Genomic DNA, 18,656 nt, shown 5'->3' with positions numbered 1-18,656 from the left:
GGTTCCCTCACCAGGAACGGTCATAGCATCGGTGTTTTGGGATGCTAAAGGTATTTTGTTTATTAATTACCTTGAAAAGATAAAGCCATAACCGGGGAATATAAAAAAAATCATCTTTCATGAGGACAGTGCATCTACCCAAAAAGGTGTTTTGGCAATGGGAAAATTAAGGGATTTGTACCATGAATTGTTGGAACATCCTCCCTCTTCCCCAGATTTGGCTCCTTCTGACTTCTATCTCTTCCCAAAACTAAAACTCCTCCTCGCTGGTCAGTGTTTTTCTTCGAATCAAGAGGTGATCGCAGATGTAGAGGTATTTTGCAGATCTAACTGGGAACCACTATAGGGACCGGATCATGGCGCTGGAGCATCGCTGGAATAAATGTATTAGTCTTAAGGGAGATTATGGTGAAAAATGAAAATAATTTCGAAATTATAAATTCGATTTTTCATAGTTAGGCCGAGAAGTTTTCGGACCACCCTCGTAGAAATCCCTCGAACTCAATATTTTTATTAATCTAAAGAATGTCTATTAAAGTTAAATAAACTCTAGGAACAGTTAACATGGTTTACTATATTTGTTCATCATCGTAACATGTAATGAATTTGTGTAATACATCTCTTTTTTATGTGGACTACTGATCCCGATTCCATCCTAAAATTATATCCTAACAACACATCGAATGGTCTTTGTTATTAGCTTTCCAGTAATAGACTTGAATCCATTTTAGTGGCATAAGCAGGATGATTTTTTATTAAAATTCATTTTTGTGCCTTTTACGGTATACAAGTAGCATTATTGCCAAATGGCTTCGAGGTTCGTTTTATGTTTACGAGGGAATAATTGACACCGTAGGGGCGGGGGGGATATCGTCCTCACAGTTGAAGACTCACTCAGTGGAGCACAAAAATATATAACAGCAGATGTATGAATTAGATTAGTTTGAGGTGTTTGGAATTACGCCTGAAGAAACGAAATCTATAGGAAAGATATTATGTCTATTAATCACGTGTACGCTATCATCAGTGCCTTTTTTTTTTTGCCCATGTGTGAATTGGAAAGGTTTCTCGTGTCTCAATAAGCTTAAAATAGCAGTCTTAACAACCTTAGCAGGATGAAAAGAAGAGCTGTTCAATTGTTATACTGAGCAAATATCGGAGGGTTGTCGAAATAAGTGAATACGAAGATTTCTCCCCGCACATATACTCGTATGAAGTACGTATATTCACACTCATAGCTGTCCTCTCCTTCATTTTTTTTCATATCCTTGTTCTGTATTTTTCGTTTTAATCTTTTTTTTTTTTTTTTTTTTTTTGTATTTTCCCAATTTCTACATAGTCAAGTGATGTCGTCCCTTTATTTTACCGATTTGGTAAATTCAAGAGGTAAATTTAAAAAAAAAAATATATCATTTTCGTTGGCTGTTCTGTTATTCCTTATTTTATTATGCCTGTTTCATTACGAGAGATTAAAAAAATGAACAAATGGAGCCCACTTCTAAATTTAGGGATAATGTCACACGTACGCAACTCTTATTATTATAAAGTTTGCACAGGAGTACAACAAAGCACTTTCATTACCACAATGACGACTGAAGCATCTTTTGAAAATTATGTGGAGCCAGAGGGGTAATAATATTACGTCACTAAATTTCGGCTAAATGCTTTTTTGTTTTTTTTTTTTTTACGGAGAACGATGACGCTTCATTAGCAGACTTTATATGACATCCCTAGATACATAAATAAAAATTAAATAAATAATAAAATAAGATAAATAAATGAAAGTAGACCAGTCCCACAGGTTCCTGAAATGATTATGTACCCAACTCGGGCATCATAAATTATTAATCTAGGAAGATTTATGTTGAAAATTGTATTTCCCACCCTTTAATTTAGTATGTGTAGCTTCCAGGAAATGTTTATCGAATGAATATTTGCATTTACTATTAGGTTGCACCACTTAAAAGACACGAGCGCTGCTCAATAGAACCACCAATTTGAAATAGCTGTCAAGTCAGTGAAACCTTTATCAAATGAAGTAATAAAAAACGAATAAATTAACGCTTGGATAACTCACGTGTCTTTTAAGCAGTCGAAGTTAAGGCAACTGCAATGCTGATGATTGTATTATCGTAAGCTCTCTGGTCAACATTTCGAAACTTCCGAAGTTTCTACATACATTTGGCTTTGAAATAATGTTGGATCTTTAATATGCACTATTTCTATGCACTTTAAGTCGCCGAAATGAAGCTGTATGGCTCATTCTTTATTTTATTATTTTATGATTATTTCGATTATTTTATGAAGGACGGAGGACGCGGCGAACTTTCTTCGCATCAAAATAATTTCTCAGTTTAAGAAATTAAATTCCTAGACTTGTTCATTATATGGTCTTATTTCTATTAAGATAAGAATAAAATATTTTGTAAAGTATAATGTTCTACTTACATAATTAAAGATTTTTTGTACTTGCTTGAATAGGCATTTATTTAGAATTTATTTTTATATACTTTCGCTTTTTTATCATATGAGTACATTAAAATCTGAATGATAAAATTCAACTAAGCAGCGGTGTGAGTTTCCAGGGTAACAGATGGCAATGCTGTAGGCAATGAAGTTTTAATTGAGGCTCGGCTATTGCCGTTACCCTCCTGCCATGACTAGAGCTTTTTAGCTCAATAAACCCCATCCACACAGATTTTCTTCATTCAGATGATGGGATAAAGAGTCAAGGACTCAGTCCATCGCCCAGTTCTTTTAAAAACTTATGAACAACTAAGCAGCAGACACAGACAAAGGGGAAAACAAAAAGCATTTTATGCTTCACCCAGCAAGCCAGTAACGTTGTTGTTGTTGTTCAACTAGGCAGAATCTAAAGGAATACGTCGAATACGTCTGATCACAACGACAGCAAGAACCATAATCCAGATCACTGCTGATATCAATGATATTAATGATATCATTGATATGAGTAGTGATCTGTATTATGGTTCTTGCTGTCGTGTGATCGGACGTATTCCTTTAGATTCTGCCTAGTTGAATTTTATGAGGATTTTCGGGAAGCTCGCATTGCACTGGAACTAACATAGTTCGAGACCTACTATCTCCCCCCCCCCTCTGTATGAAATATGCAGAGATCTGATGGCCGGCAGGCCCCATCCTCACTGAGGACCAGTGGTGGATGAATGGTATTTTAGGGAGGTAGGTCTCTGCACTGTGTCCAAGTAAGTTCCCGAAACTCCTTTTTCCTTTTTTAGGATAGTCACCTATAATAAACTAACTTAAAATATAAAATAGTCTGCAGCTTAATCATCAAGACCGAACCTCTCAGAAGAAAGGCTTCAGCTGGTCAATAACATCGCTGTCAAAATATGGGCATGCACTAAAACTACGTAAACCGGATTACAAGTGCGGTGACAACCATCCCTCGCACACTTGCGTCAAACCGCGAACCACGCCCGCTAAGTGTGCAAACTGTGGCGGCCCACATCCAGCAAAACTACAAGGGATGTTCACTCCAACCATCTAACCTGCAGAAGGCTAGAGAGGCACTACCCCCGCCCACTCAGAAGCGAACTACACAAGAAATCAGAACGCGGGCTGTTACTCCCGAGAAATCATACGCATCTGCGGTCTCTACAAGTAACAAACCGGTATCTTACAACCAAAACCCAGCAATCCTAACTGCCACTCTAGGAGAGATGTTAACGTCCTTTAGCAAAACAAATCCCAATCAGGCCGACACCAATAAATTCCTCAAAAACACACAAGTCATCTTCTCCATGATTAATGGATAACACGGTTACCATAGCTAACTCAATACAGATTGCATATTGGAATGCTAACGGACTAACCAACAACAACCTCCTAGAACTACAAGAATTTGCTGAAAGATATAAGATAGACATCCTTTTAGTCAACGAGACGCACCTTCGGCCTTGCGACGACCCCAAAATAAGGTTCTACACACTACGCAGGACAGACAGGGGGCGGAACGGCTATATTTGTTAGAAAAAGCATAAGATACACTGAGATCAAGAAAACAACTACAAACCTGGAAGTAACTGGAATTGAAATACCAACAGCCCAGGTAGTCTAAAACTATATTCAGGCAAACTAGGAGTGGTTTGCCTGGAGGGCAAACCACTCCTAGCCTCAGACCTCTCCCAGCTCCTTGACACAAACGAAGCAACAATAGTGGAGGGAGACCTAAAGGCAAAACATACCGCGTGGAACAGTAGAAACACCAATGGGAAGAGCCTACACAAATTCGCTATGACAAGAAACATCACCATAGCAGGTCCTGTTGAACCACACACTACGGACAACTGGGAAAACCTAACGTGGTGGATATAGCCATCCTCAGGAACACCCTACACCAGTTACAGGTTATTAATGATCTTAGCGCTGACCACAATCCAGTTCTGCTTAGCCTTGGCGGGGAAGCAAAAACCATCCCCGGACAATCCTACACAAATCTCAAGAGGCACAAAGCAACTCTCTGCAACATCACAGGCCCTGTCCCGACCATCTCCTCACCCAAAGAAGTAGACAGCGATCAATAAACTAGAAAGCACAATCCAAACTGACCTTGCAACAGCCTCCACCATTACCGCTCAAGCTCAAAAACAGGATCAAACATCGATACCATGCAACACTATCATCCCAGAATAAACAAGAGCTAAACAGGGCAACAAACCTAGTCCGATATGCGATCAAAGGCCATAAGAATCAACTATGGGAGAGGAAACTAGGCTCCTTAAACACTGAAGACAACTTATTATGGAAAATGACTAAAGCCCTTCGCAGCGATCATCCCAACATACAACCAATCCATGGAGAAAGAGGCATAGTCTACCGAGATGATGAAAATGCAGAAGCCTTTGCAGACACCATGGAGCTGCAATTTCAACCAAACTACACTCATGCGGACTTGCGCTTTATTGAAAAAATCCACAGGCAAGTACGCTATGCACTTCATCACACCACCAGCTGTGACAACACAAGCTATACTACGCCAAAGGAAATATACCAAATTATCAAGAACTTCAACAACAGAAAAGCACCAGGTCCTGATCAGATTTCAAACAAAATTATAAAAGCACTCCCTCACAAAACAATAATGCATCTAGTGGCTATCATCAATGCGATGCTAAGACTCAACTACTTCCCCACTCTATAATAAATTTAGTTTACTCCTTTATCCAAGTGTGAGCAAACAAAGTTTGCACCTGAAAGTATCTTCAGGACTGGGGTAAGATGGTACAACACCGGGCAACTCGTTGCAAAGGTGGAGCAAGATAACATCACTCCTATCTCAGTATCTCCCATAATGCAAAACACATCTCCTTGCGGATATGTATAATGTTATGCATTAAGGCAAGGGCCACTACCCAGACTAGGTTCGACCTCTATTGAGGTCTCTTCAGTGGGAGCCAGGCCCAAGTGGAGATACCAGGTAGAAGCATTAGCAAGGTCATCTCTACCTATAGGAGTTGCCAAACGGTGTGCCACCTTTTTATTAAATTACTCTGGATTTAGAGAAAGATGTTGAAAGAAGTGAAAAATAAACTTTCAACATCTACTTCCCTACTCGCTGGAAGCAGGCAGATATAATCCTTGTCCACAAACCGTGGAAAGCACCTCTGTTTCCCCAGAATTACAGACCTAACAGCCTCTTGTCAGGCCTTGGGAAAATCGCTGCAAAAGTAATACTAAAACGCCTACAAAACCAAAAGGACAATCTAGACCTAATCCCAAAAGAATAATTTGGTTTTCGAACTGGTCACTGCAGAACTCAACAAATCCACAGACTTATAGAATACATAACTATCGGATTTAATTGGAAACAACATACAGGTGCAATCTTTCTGGATGTGGCGAAAGCCTTCGATAAAGTGTGGCACAAAGGCCTCATCCACAAACTAATAACTGTAAAATACTCAATAAACCTCATCCAAATCATAGACTCTTACCTGAAAGACCGAAAATTTTAAGCGAAACTCCGTGGCCTCAGATCCACTACAAGAAGTATTACAGCAGGTGTCCCGCAAGGCTCTCTATTATCGTCGCTGCTCTTCAATATTTTTATCTCAGACGTCCCAAGCACAGCATCAACCACCATGGCTTTCTATGCAGATGACATGGCGACACTGACCAGATCGCTCAGGCCATACCTAGCCACACAACGACTACAAAACGCAGCAACGAATCTTGAAAAATGGTTCAGAAATGGAGAATTGACGTCAATGCAGACAAAAGCACGCGGCCATACTCTTTACAAGGAAATAAGCAAACCATCACGGAGCAGTCAAGATGTTCAAAACTGATATCCCATTGCAAAAAGAAGTAAAATACCGACTCAACTTCAACTCCCACATCTCTCATGCCTGCAACAAAGCTAACTCAGCAATAGCTCAACTCTACCCTCTACTCAACCGTAGAAGCAAAGTCAGTCCAGAAAACAAACTAAGAATATACAAAGCAATCATCAGACCCATACTAACTTACGGTTCACCAGCGTGGAGCCACACCTCCCATAGCAACATTAAAAGATTACAAATAATCCAAACCAAATGCTTCCGAATGATCTTCGATGCCCCATGGTTTGTAAGGTACACTATCCTCCACCAAGACGGAAACCTGCCAGACATACTTACGTTTTTCCTCCAAATAGCAACCAATCATCAGATTACGATGAAAAAGACAGATGGAAGCATAAACGCCCAAAGGCGGCCCTGATCACAGATTGAAATATTTCTATACAGCCCTAATTAGGGCGAGCCAAATGCTCAAAACTTTATTTATTTAAACAATTAAAAAATACTTATTACGGGATAACAATCCAAGGGATTGATGTCCATCAAGCCATAGAAGTTAAAAGTTAAAAGTATATCATTGATACTTTTATTATTATGTACATTTAATTCCAGGATTTAAGTGATCTTGTATATTGAAATTCAACAATATCATTTCTGAAAAGAGGTATCCTTACCTTTAAAAAAAAAATAAAACTACGTCCGATATTCAACCAATATAAATATGAATAAGCAATGACGACTATTTCCTCCCAATATGAAAAGAGTTAAATGTCTCTGTTGATACAGCCAATGTCAAATTTAATGTAAATTTAAAATATAGGAAACCTAGATTTAACAGTCAAGTAGAAATTATTCTAAGTTTCTTGCAACACACTAATTAATCCAATGATCTACTTCATTTTTTTTTTCTTCTTTTTTTTTTATATTAAGATAGAGAATGTTTAAGTGATAAAGTTTAAATAATAAGCGAGAGAAGTTCTACTAGATGGAGCCACTTACTGGAACTTAGTATTGCGGTTGTCATGAAATTATACTCATTGAATTATTGCTTATTTATGTCTCGATGATGTTGCTTTATTGCAGTTTTATAAATTTATAATTTCATATTTTCTCATATTCCATTTTATGGAGTTCAGCTTGCAAATAGCTTATAGATATATTCTGATAAGAAATTCCCATGGAAAAAAGTTTTAGGGAGAAAATACCTCTAATAGTCATTTCGGTAAAAACTAAGTCTTCGTTCAGACGTTATCGCATTTGAGCCCTTCCTGTGAGGAATTATTTACAAATACAAAAGTTACCGAATAAGATTGCATTGAAACAGAATTATATATTACTCACATAAAATGCTGAAAAGAATGAAATATCATATTTTTTTCAATAAATGTTAAATGATGAATTGGCTTTTATGATGAGATGAAATCAGAATATATTAAAAGTGTGGCAAAGTGATGAAAAAACAGCAGAAGACGAGGTAATTAACTTCAAGAATTTAAAAACCAATGAAACAATGGAGAACGGGTTAAAAATAGTTTTATTTGACAGTAATCATTTTTTTATGAATCAAAAACTTTAAAATTTGATAAATGTTTGAACGATTTTGTTGACCAAAAACCAATGTATAATAATCGGAATATAACATGGCAGGAATAAAACGCATATAAAATAAAAGAATTGGGAATATATAAAAAAAGGGGGGGGGAGCACTAACAGCCTGTAATATACATGGAAAGCCAGCAGTATGAATGACGATGTGTTGGCTGTTTCAGCGAATTCGTCCACACATTATTGAAGGTGAAACTAGTTTTGAGCTTGCTAACGAGAATAGATATTAAGTGGAATTTGGTTAGTTGGTTTCACAACAAGTGGGAGTAATTAATAATATTTAATTGTCATGTTGGGACATCAGGTACGATGTTTTCTTCTTTATTGCGTATGGGTAGATTCTTACATCAAGATATTCTGAGCAAGTAACGTGTTTACTTTTTCTTGAAAACGAATATAATTAACTGATCATTCAGTAGTGGGATTTTTGTTGATGCTGCTTTGCTATTGTTTTAGATTTTGGATTTTGGATTCGGATTGACAGTACATTTATAAAACGCATTGTGCTATAGTAATACGTTGGGTGGCTGTATTGTAGTTTTTATGTTTTGGTAAGTTCTGCACTAGGGTGAAGGCAATTTTGTAATTAGACTGAAGGTGCGTTTGATGGCTCTATAGATGTAATGAATATATCGGATGAGTAAATTAGTAAATGAATAATTTATTTTACAGTTTGGTCATACAGGGGAAGCTCCGTTTGCACTACGCTGGGCTATTTACATATTGTTTTTAAATAACGTGAGCTAATGAAATTAGATTTCATAAATCCAAATATTGAAATACTGTGTCCTTTGTTGATTCTATTTTTTGTCTTTCTACGCAGGCTTTTTCTTCCAAAAAATCTGTATTTTTGATACATTGCTCATGCGAAACCACCTCGTTATGAATTGGCTGCTTCTCTTACTGTTTTCATTAAAGGGTGCACCACTATATCTGCTATAACAACAGATAGTGGAAACATCATAGAAAATCAAGACGAAATCCTCTTACATATCTTTCAGTACTACAAAAATTTATACCAAGCAAACTGAACATCTATAGATGCCACGAATATAATTCTCTCCGATGTGAAAAGACTCTCACCAACAACTAGGCGTAACAGAGAACTCCCCATCACACTACACGATTTGACAACTGCCTGCACCTCCTTACCTAAAGATGAATCGCCTGTCACAGACGGGGGTCACTACTGAATTTTACCAGTTCTTCTGCGAACAGCATGGACCTATCCTCTACAGAGTATTTGTCGACGCGAATACCAATGGCTTCCCACTCAATATGACAACAGCTGTTATTGAAATCATTCCAAAGAAAGGAGACTCGAAGAAATTAGGAAACTGGAGACTCATCTCTATCATAAACACCGACTGTAAAATTATATCAAAAGCAACTGCCAACAAACTTAAACCCGCTCTGAACGAAATAATAAATAGGCATCAGAGCTATTCCATCCCTGGACGATCTATTCACGAAAACTACACCTCATAAGGAATCTCATAAGCATAGCGAACAACAACAATGAAACAATGGGTCTTGTAACACTAGACCAAGAAAAAGAGTTCGACCGCATTGAACACCTGTACCTATTCAGCTGCTTGAAAGCCTTCGGCTTTGGCTCAGGCATCATCCATTCTATCAAGATGTTGTATGCCAAAGCACACTTTTGCATGAAGATAAACAACAGACTTACCATAACTGACCATACATCAGAGGTATTAAACAAGGCTGTCCACTTTCCTGTTTTCTCTACACAATTGCCATTGAGCCTTTTTTGTGTAGATTAAGCATGCTGCTTAGGGCATCCTGTCCTAAAGTTTCCTACCAAACCATAACTCTAACAGCATATGCTGACGATGTTACAATTATAGCCCGCAAAGAAGAGGATTTCCATAACATGCAAGCAGCATACGAACAATACCAAACAGCCTCAGGAGCCAAACTAAACGCACATAAAACCACAGGACTGTGGTGTGGCAAATGGAAAAACCGAACCGATTCCCCAATGTCTGGTCACTGGTCCTCAGAGGAAAACAAATACCTGGGGGTTTGCCTAGGAAACACGCACTCTTATGTGGATAGGAATTGTGAAACACTTAACAAACGTTTCAAGGAGGTACTAGGCAAGGCAGCAATACGAGCCTCTGCCTCTACAAGAGGGAGAACAATAATTGTCAACCAAATAGCCACCAGTGTCCTTCGGCTTACACTAAAATAAAGTCAACCATCTATTGATTCATGTGGAACAAAACAAATTGGCTTTCCTACTCCAAGCCATGTATTTCTGTCTAAGATGGAGGACAAAACTTGACCTTTATTGACAACAGGATAACAACGTTCCGCACTCGATTTCTCCCTAATGTCCTACAACAGGAAATAGCACACAAATGCACCACTGAATATATTTTCACCTCTGCCACTAGAGGTATCTCTCTCTCTCTCTCTCTCTCTCTCTCTCTCTCTCTCTCTCTCTCTCCAAAACCTTAAGAATTACAACAGCGCACGTGCCAGTGCATCTAACAAACGTCTACAAAGATGTCCTTCGAAGATGGAAGAAGCTAAACCTCCAGCACAGAGTGAAGACAGCATCCCTTCCTGAAATCCTCAAGGAACCCATCTTCCACAAGACGATGGTAAGAAACCCGACCACTCAGAAAGAGATTTTCTTTTCTCCGTGGAGCTGGCGAGGCGTCAGGATCTTGGGTGACATTCTTTCTCAGAGCCTCACCTGGCGCTTTCGAAAATCGCTCGAAAACCTGGAATACGGGAATAGGGCTGAGCAGATACACACTGTAAATGCCGCTTTAAAAGCCGCTGTGCCTGATAGCATAACGGAAGAGGAGCTTAGCCCTCCAAACTCAGAAGACCCGAATGCCTATCTTTCTGATAAAAACTAATAATTCATTGGAGAAACTTACACCCAGCAACACAATAATCAAAATCTACAGCACTCTAATACAACAGTCTAACCAAAGCACTTTATTGTAAAATCCTGCATCATCCCACCAAACACCATTTCAATGGGACCTACCATATCGCACAAGAGCCATCAAATTTAGTGGAGAATGTGTGGCGCAATGCATTTCCCACTGCAACTATATTACGAAAATTTAACTCAGATAACTGCCTGTTCTGCTATCGATCAGGAACAGTCCGGCATATCTATTTGGAATGCCCAGCAACACCCAATTAATCAGTTTGTCTCGGGAAACGGCAGTTCTCACTTGTGGTAGTCTTCATACAGGAGAGGAGTATTTCAATCTTGTCCATGCAGAGGCAAATAATCATTCATTCTGCACTTACCTCTTCAGAATGAATACAGCTTCTACCTCAGACATACAAGACCAGACAGCACAGCAACTTCACAGAGAGAGGCAGCTGACTAACTCTTTGCAGCCTTCGAACAAAAGGTGAGAAGTCGGATCCTACACGAGCATCACCACCACCACAGGCAAAACAACACCTTAGATCTTTGCCACCAAAACTGGAATCCACGGAATCAATTCCTGGCTGAGCAGGGCGACTGCATCATAGTCCACTTTCCAGCATAGAAGTGACATCATCTCCCCCACAAGGAGAGGGGGAAGAAAGGTTTTTTGTGCTTAACAGTGCCAATATTAATCACTGTCAACCTCACGTAAACAGATAATATTGTCCTATAGTAACTGTTATGTTCTTACACATACATGTCAGATTTTATGTTCTTATACAGTATCATGTCAAAATAACTGTTAGTGGCTTAAATAAAAAAAATGTAATTCACCTTATAACTGATATTTCGATGTAACATACCTCAACAAGAGTATGAGCAGGGAACTTCTCTGCCTGACTGCGGAAAACCAAAAACCGGTTAATCCTGTACATAAGATTGTTATGTTTACAATAAGATAAATCTATCTATATAATATATGTTATAATATATATAATATAATATATTATTATTATTATTATTATTATTATTATTATTATTATTATTATTAATAATGATAAGCTTACATATAAGCTTCGAGGATGAAAACAAAAAAATTAGTTCTCATCCAAGATGTATCACATGTAACCAAATGCATGTAATGTACGTATCACATGAAAACCAATGTATGTATTATATGTAAACCAATGTACGCAATGAAAATATCACATGTAAACAAATGTAAGTAATATATCATATGTAAACAAATGTGAGTAATATATCATATGTAACAAATGTATGTAACGTATATAATAACTGTAACAAATGTATACAATGTAAAAAAAATTCTTTTAAATGTAAATCATGAGTTTACACTGTATGTTTGTGAAAATAAGGAAATATAATATTTAGATTGCATATGTGTAAATACTGTTGTATAATCACACCTTTTCAAACTTGAAAAAAAAATAGTAAACTACAACATGTAATATAATATAACTTATGTAACTCTGAACAATATAATTGTAAATTATTATTATGATATTGTTATATTAAAAAAACTGTTATCATCATTACTATTTAAATCTCATTATACTGTATGTAGCACAAAGTGCTGAACCTTGTAAAATAATATACTGAATAGATGATCATTGTACATAGGTAAATATTTGAAAGAACAATAAAAAAAAATATATATATATATATAAAGGGCGCTTTAGCAGCAAGCGATCGCAAGCACGCTATTTCGATGCTCCAATATTTTAAGTTACAAAGTAGATTTTTTCTTGTGAATTAAAATTTAAAGTATATCAGTGAATTTCGTTCTTCAAGACGAACATATTGATTACAACCAATAAGTATCTGTTAAGTAATAAGTAAATTATAAGTATTCAGAGTTCGAAGTATACATTGGTCAACTACGCGAGAAGAGAACAAAGGAAGTCACCATGTTAGAAATTACAGCAAGATCGTCAAACAAGAAACATAAAGTGCTACAAATGCCAAGAACACTTAACAGAGGAAGAAAAACCACATAACATGTAGGAACTTCCAGAGAAACATGCATTTTCTATGTTCAGGATTGTCCGAGGCTACTTGGCAGCAAAAATCAAACAAGAATCGTGACCAGTGGAAGTGTCCCCATTGCGGAGACAACAAAGGAATGTCGCCTTCGACCGCAGATGGAAAACAGAAAATGCAGAAAACTACCGCAGGCTGTAAAAAGCTATCAACAGCAGAGGGAATTAAAAACAAAGAAAACAACAACGGAAACCCAGGTGAGCCAACTTTAAATGCATTACTTGAAAATAGATTACAAAACCTAAAAGACTGTTTAATCGATTTTGTTGGAGAACTATTTCAAAAATATAGCGCACAAATTACAGAAAAATTCAACCAATATGAGGAATTTATTAAATTTAATAATAACTCGGTAGAAGATGTATTACAGATCGTCACAGAAATTAAAACCTGCGTTAAAGAGCTAACGGAAAGACAGCATAATTTAATTAAAGAGACAACGGAACTACGACAAGACTAAACTCTTTAAAGCAACAGTACGAACACTTAAACCAACAGCAGAACAAAAATGATCTCCTCATAGATGGTCTCCCAGAAATTGCTATGGAACATCTGAGAGACACCGTAATACAACTAAGCCAAAAAATTGGCTCTCCCATTGAATCAAAAGACATCCAGTCAGTGCATCGGTTACCACAAAAAAGGAAAAGAGAAAATAATTCCCTTCCTTCTCTTGTCGTAGTGCGACTCACCCCCAGCCCAACAAAAACTACACTTATAAAAGCTAGCAGGATTAAAAAACCAGTAGTCAAGGATCTGAAAGGAGACCACGACAATATCCCAATATATTTGTCCGAATACCTAACGCCATATTATCAGAAACTATTCTACCAAGCAAGGAAAGTAAAAACAGAAAAAAATTACCAGTTTATATGGATAAGAGACAGCAAAATATTCCTTAGAAAGACACAAGACGCAAAAACCAATCGAAATAAAATCCGTAGAAGACCTCAACAGCCTGAGACATTGAAAGGAATATTGACAACTCGTAAAGAAGGAACAGCACACCAACCAACATGAATGCAGACCATCAAGCAGACGTAATCACCCCAGAACATGATAATTGCCACATTCTGAAATCAATAACAGAATGGAAACAAGTGACAATCCCCCAAAACAGGACTATCTATTCTCCACATCAACATCAGCATTCAAAAATACTGGCTGACCCAGCAAGCTTAGCTGAAGGAAGATACAGACGACATAGACATTTAATACTGACTGAAGTATCTAGGACAAACGAAGAGGCATCCACCTACCAAATGCCACACTTCCAACAACACAAACACTGCAGACAAACAATACGAGATGGCGGTATAATAATATTTACCAAACATAAACAGAAATAAACTATAAACTAGAATACGTAGAAAACGTATACATCGAAATTAAAATCTCAAACAAGAAAACTCCTTGATATTAAACGCAATATACAGACGGCCCAACTTAAGCATCACAAAATTCCTAGAAGAACTAAACAGATGGCTTTCAGCCACGGACGTAGGCGCCTCAGAATACTTGATAATAATAGGAGACATTAATATAAACATTAGGAACATAAATAACAACACAGAACAATACCTAGACCTGTTATCGGCATATAACATAACCCCATCCATACAGTCGTATACACGAGAAGAGATAGTCGGAAACACAACAACCTCATCCTGAATTGATCATATTTTATATGATCAATGCAGGGCCCATCCAAACAGCCACACAGCAGCCGTCATAACGTGAAAACTGGCAGACCATTATTTCACAGCATTGGAGTTACACACTAAACCAGAACCCATAAAACTCACTGAGACTACAAAACAGTATTATAGGATTCTAAATGAAACAATAATAAACGATGAAATCAGAAAAACAGACTGGATGCAGATAGCATCTGTAGACTCTGCTGAAGCTGTATATAATAATCTTCAACTTGCATTTAACAAAATATATAACAAAGCATTAACAAAAATAAAAATACGCCCCCAAACGAAACAAAATCCATGGATAACAGACAACATATTAACAGACATACAAAGAAAAGATTCCCTATGGAAACAACTTAAGAAGTCACCGAACAATATCGCTTTAAAAGCTGAATACAAAAGAAAACGGAATCTCCCAACAACACAGATTAGAACGGCAAAAAGAAACTATTGCAGCAACAAATTAATAACAGCTCAGAATGACATAAAGGAAACCTGGCACCTGATTAATGAAATGCTGGACAATATACACAGAACCACTACCTCAGAAACAATAAAACACAGCTTTGCCTGCGACCTCAAATCCCTCAAACAGTTGGCAAACAACTTTACTCAGCACTTCGTGAACTCTATCCAAAAACTACAAGAAACAACCTTTCCTCACACAAACGAACATTCTCCACTAGGTCCACGAGCAACCCAGTCGATGTGGTTCCCCACAGTAACAAAAGAAGAACTATCACTGTCAAATTAACCTTAACAAAGGACTGGGGATAGACATAATCAGACCAAAAGACATCAAGAAACACTCAACCAACCTACTTCCAGTTATACAAAAACTGTTAAATAAAATCTTCGATAACGGGACACATACTTAAAACACTAAAGACTGCATTAATCACACCCATACACAAACATGGAAAAAGAAACATTATAAATAATTACAGACCCATCGCTACGTTGTCTGTAATCAACCAAATCATGGAGCACATCGTGCTTCACAAACTCTCTACATACGTTGAAAAACTTCAAATCATACCCAAAACACAATATGGCTTTCAAAAACATAAAGGAACAGCAACACTCCTGGAAGATTTCACAGATCTAATAAACGCTGCATTGGATAAAAACAGAATAACATTAGTGGAGTTCATTGACCTAACAAAAGCATTTGATACACTACCACACAAAACCTTGTTAACGAAACTAACGCATATCGGAATTGGAGGTCGTCTACTCTAGTGGTTTAAAGCATACATGAAAAACGGAAAGCACACTACACGTGTAGGATCAGCGTACAGCAAAGCAGTACATGTAACCTGTGGAGCACCACAAGGAGCTAACCTATCTCCCATTCGATTTAACATTTACACACAAGACATAAGCCACTTCTCCTAAAAAGTAAAATCTTCCAGTACGCAGACAACACGGACATAATATCCATTCACAACAACGCAAATATCGCTTACACAAATATGCAACACGACATCAATCAAATCACTAACTGGTTAACCGAAAACGGCATATATCTAAAACCCTGGAAAAACAAAGCTAATGATATTCAAAAACCCCCCAAACCTTGCCCATAGAAACTAAATATCTCACTATCCGTCATTCATCCTCCTATACACAAAGCGCAGAACCTAAAATTACAACCATCACACAGGTGAAAACAACATGCTATCTCGGACTTACTTCGATGCTGATCATAGTTGGAATAGCCATACAAACTACCTACATACCAAGCTTAGGATCATAGCAAGCAAACTATACAGATTAAACGACATTGCCCCAACCCACATAAAAATACTAATCTATAAAGCATTATATGAAAACATCTTAAGATATGTTAAAGATTCCAAGCTATTTTAAACCTGGTTTTACTCAATTTCCCATGTAAGCAAACAGACAATTAAGTCAAGTTTGCGCCTGCACGTAGTGCAAGTCTAAGTGACCCATAAAGTAGTACAAGTCTAGGCAACTCGTGGTAAAGCTGGAATAAGCTCTGATCACTATTCTTAATATTTACCCTTAATGCAAAGCCCATCTCCTTTAGGAGATGTATGATACTATGCATTAAAATGCAATCACATCATACACATTCTTTGTAGACTACAGACTTAACAGGTTACAATGGTTGCAAGATAAAATGGTAAAACTGATATTCTGGGAACAACCGACATTTATGCAGGAAGCACGGACAAAACACAAAATATTTAAGGTGAAACACGTATGCCGCTACACAGTCATGTTAAAACATTACTACAGCCCAACCTATAGAGTAACCAGAACAACATATCAGATAACAAGACCACAGTCAACAAACTACATAACATATAAGTACAACGATCACTACGGCAAAGCCACCTGAAACTTCTATGTACCTGACATGATAAACAAACTGCCGTTCGACGACAGAAACCTCGGAACATACGGAGAGTTTAAACAGGCGCTATAGAAATATTATAGCGAGAATGAAAATTAGAGCAATTCCTGTTTCTCCCCCCACACACACACCTATGACAAACCTCCCCCTCTCAAAAACCATCACTACAATAACACAAAAAATACTGTAATAGCAGTTGAAGTCTTCCAAGCACGTACGAACAAACAGTAAAATCAATACCTGGCTTGCGACCAGTATAGAAACATAACCATGAAACCACCACCATCTATCATCTATTATCATCCTCAGATAAGTTCTGCTAAGCTTTGAGGAACAAAATTATTAACTTGCAAGTATCTGTTATTCACAATTGTAATGTGTTATAAATATTATATATATGTTACGGTTAAAGTGATAAATCCGGATATTATTAATAATTACTGGTTAAAGTGAATAATTTACGAGAATTAATCACTTATCCAGTTAAAGTGAATAATTCCTAGAGGAGTCTAGTAAATGTAATAAAACATGTTTATAGCTTTTATATATAGGTTTTCATTCTCAATAGAAATAATAGCTTAGTTTAGGTTAGGTTAGGTTAGTTTATAAAGAAAAAAGTAAGAAAGTACTTCTTTTGCACTCAATGAAATCAGAAATCAGAAATAATTATAAACTAACCTAACCTAACCTTTATCGGTTGGAAATCATTATAAACTCACCTAAACTAACCTACACTCACCTGGATGTCGCATGTGACGACCAGAGTGTAGTCGTAGTTCGTCGTGGGCTGATTAGTGGGGATGAAAGATGAACGTTGTGGGCAGATAAATGGGGATAATAGATAAACGTCGTTGCTCTATCTCTCTCCTCATAAAAGGAGAAAAACACTGATCCGTTCCTCTCTGATTTATCTATTATTTCCTTCATCTGCCCACAACAACTTTTATTTGTTATCCCCATTTATCTTCCCGCAATCATTAAGCTCCGAACACAACAACATTTATCTTTTATCCTCATTAATCTGCCCACGACAAACTACGACTACACCCTGATTCGACATGCGACATCCAGGTTAGTTTAGGTTAGGTTAGTTTATAATGATTTCTGATTTCATTGAGTGCAAAAGAAGTATTTATGTATATATATATATACACACACACACACACACTCACTCATACATAATATACATATTATGTACTCAATAGCCTACGTTGTAACATCTGAATTAGGATATAAGATTAGTGAATCCAAAAGCAGTAAGGCTCATGAACCAAAATGGAAGCATCGACTGGAGAATAAAATTCTTAAACACAGAGTAGACGTGAGCAATTTGAAAATCCTTAAGGAAAAGAAGCTGAAAAACACAAAAATCCGAAATAACCTCATAAAGAGATATAATACTGGAACACGACCTATTGATGAAGTATTAGAGGAAGTGAAGCAAAAAAGAGTAGCAGTTGCAGCTAAAATAAGAAGATACAGTGCACGCATTGAACAGTACAAGCAAAATTCGATGTTTCGCGCAAATCAGCACCAGTTTTACGAGAAAATTGATAGCTGCAGGAATGATATCCTTAAAGAAAATATAAATATAAATACCAGAGACAAAGAAAATACACTAAAGTTTTGGAAAAACCTATGGGACAACCCTAAGA

At 37.2% G+C, this 18,656-nt stretch overlaps 1 long non-coding RNA gene across 2 annotated transcripts in view; it reads right to left on the bottom strand.

The window, feature by feature from the left end:
• Nucleotides 1–18,656, bottom strand: part of LOC150093806 (uncharacterized) — a 57,375-nt gene that overhangs the window by 2,344 nt on the left and 36,375 nt on the right. Inside the window, exon 2 of one of the 2 annotated variants that reach the window (XR_016550338.1) lies at nucleotides 11,715–11,778. This is a non-coding gene — a long non-coding RNA (uncharacterized LOC150093806). The remainder of the gene's footprint in view (nucleotides 1–11,714; nucleotides 11,779–18,656) is intronic. The other variant, XR_016550339.1, reaches the window with a different exon arrangement.

Source organism: Typopeltis vanoorti, chromosome 23 (genome assembly GCF_054136105.1).
Source record: "Typopeltis vanoorti isolate ZY-2024b chromosome 23, IOZ_Tvanoo_1.0, whole genome shotgun sequence".
Taxonomy (NCBI): Eukaryota; Metazoa; Arthropoda; class Arachnida; order Uropygi; family Thelyphonidae; genus Typopeltis; species Typopeltis vanoorti.
The sequence above is the reverse complement of the archived record's forward strand: the minus strand, read 5'-3'. Positions and strand labels throughout refer to the sequence as shown.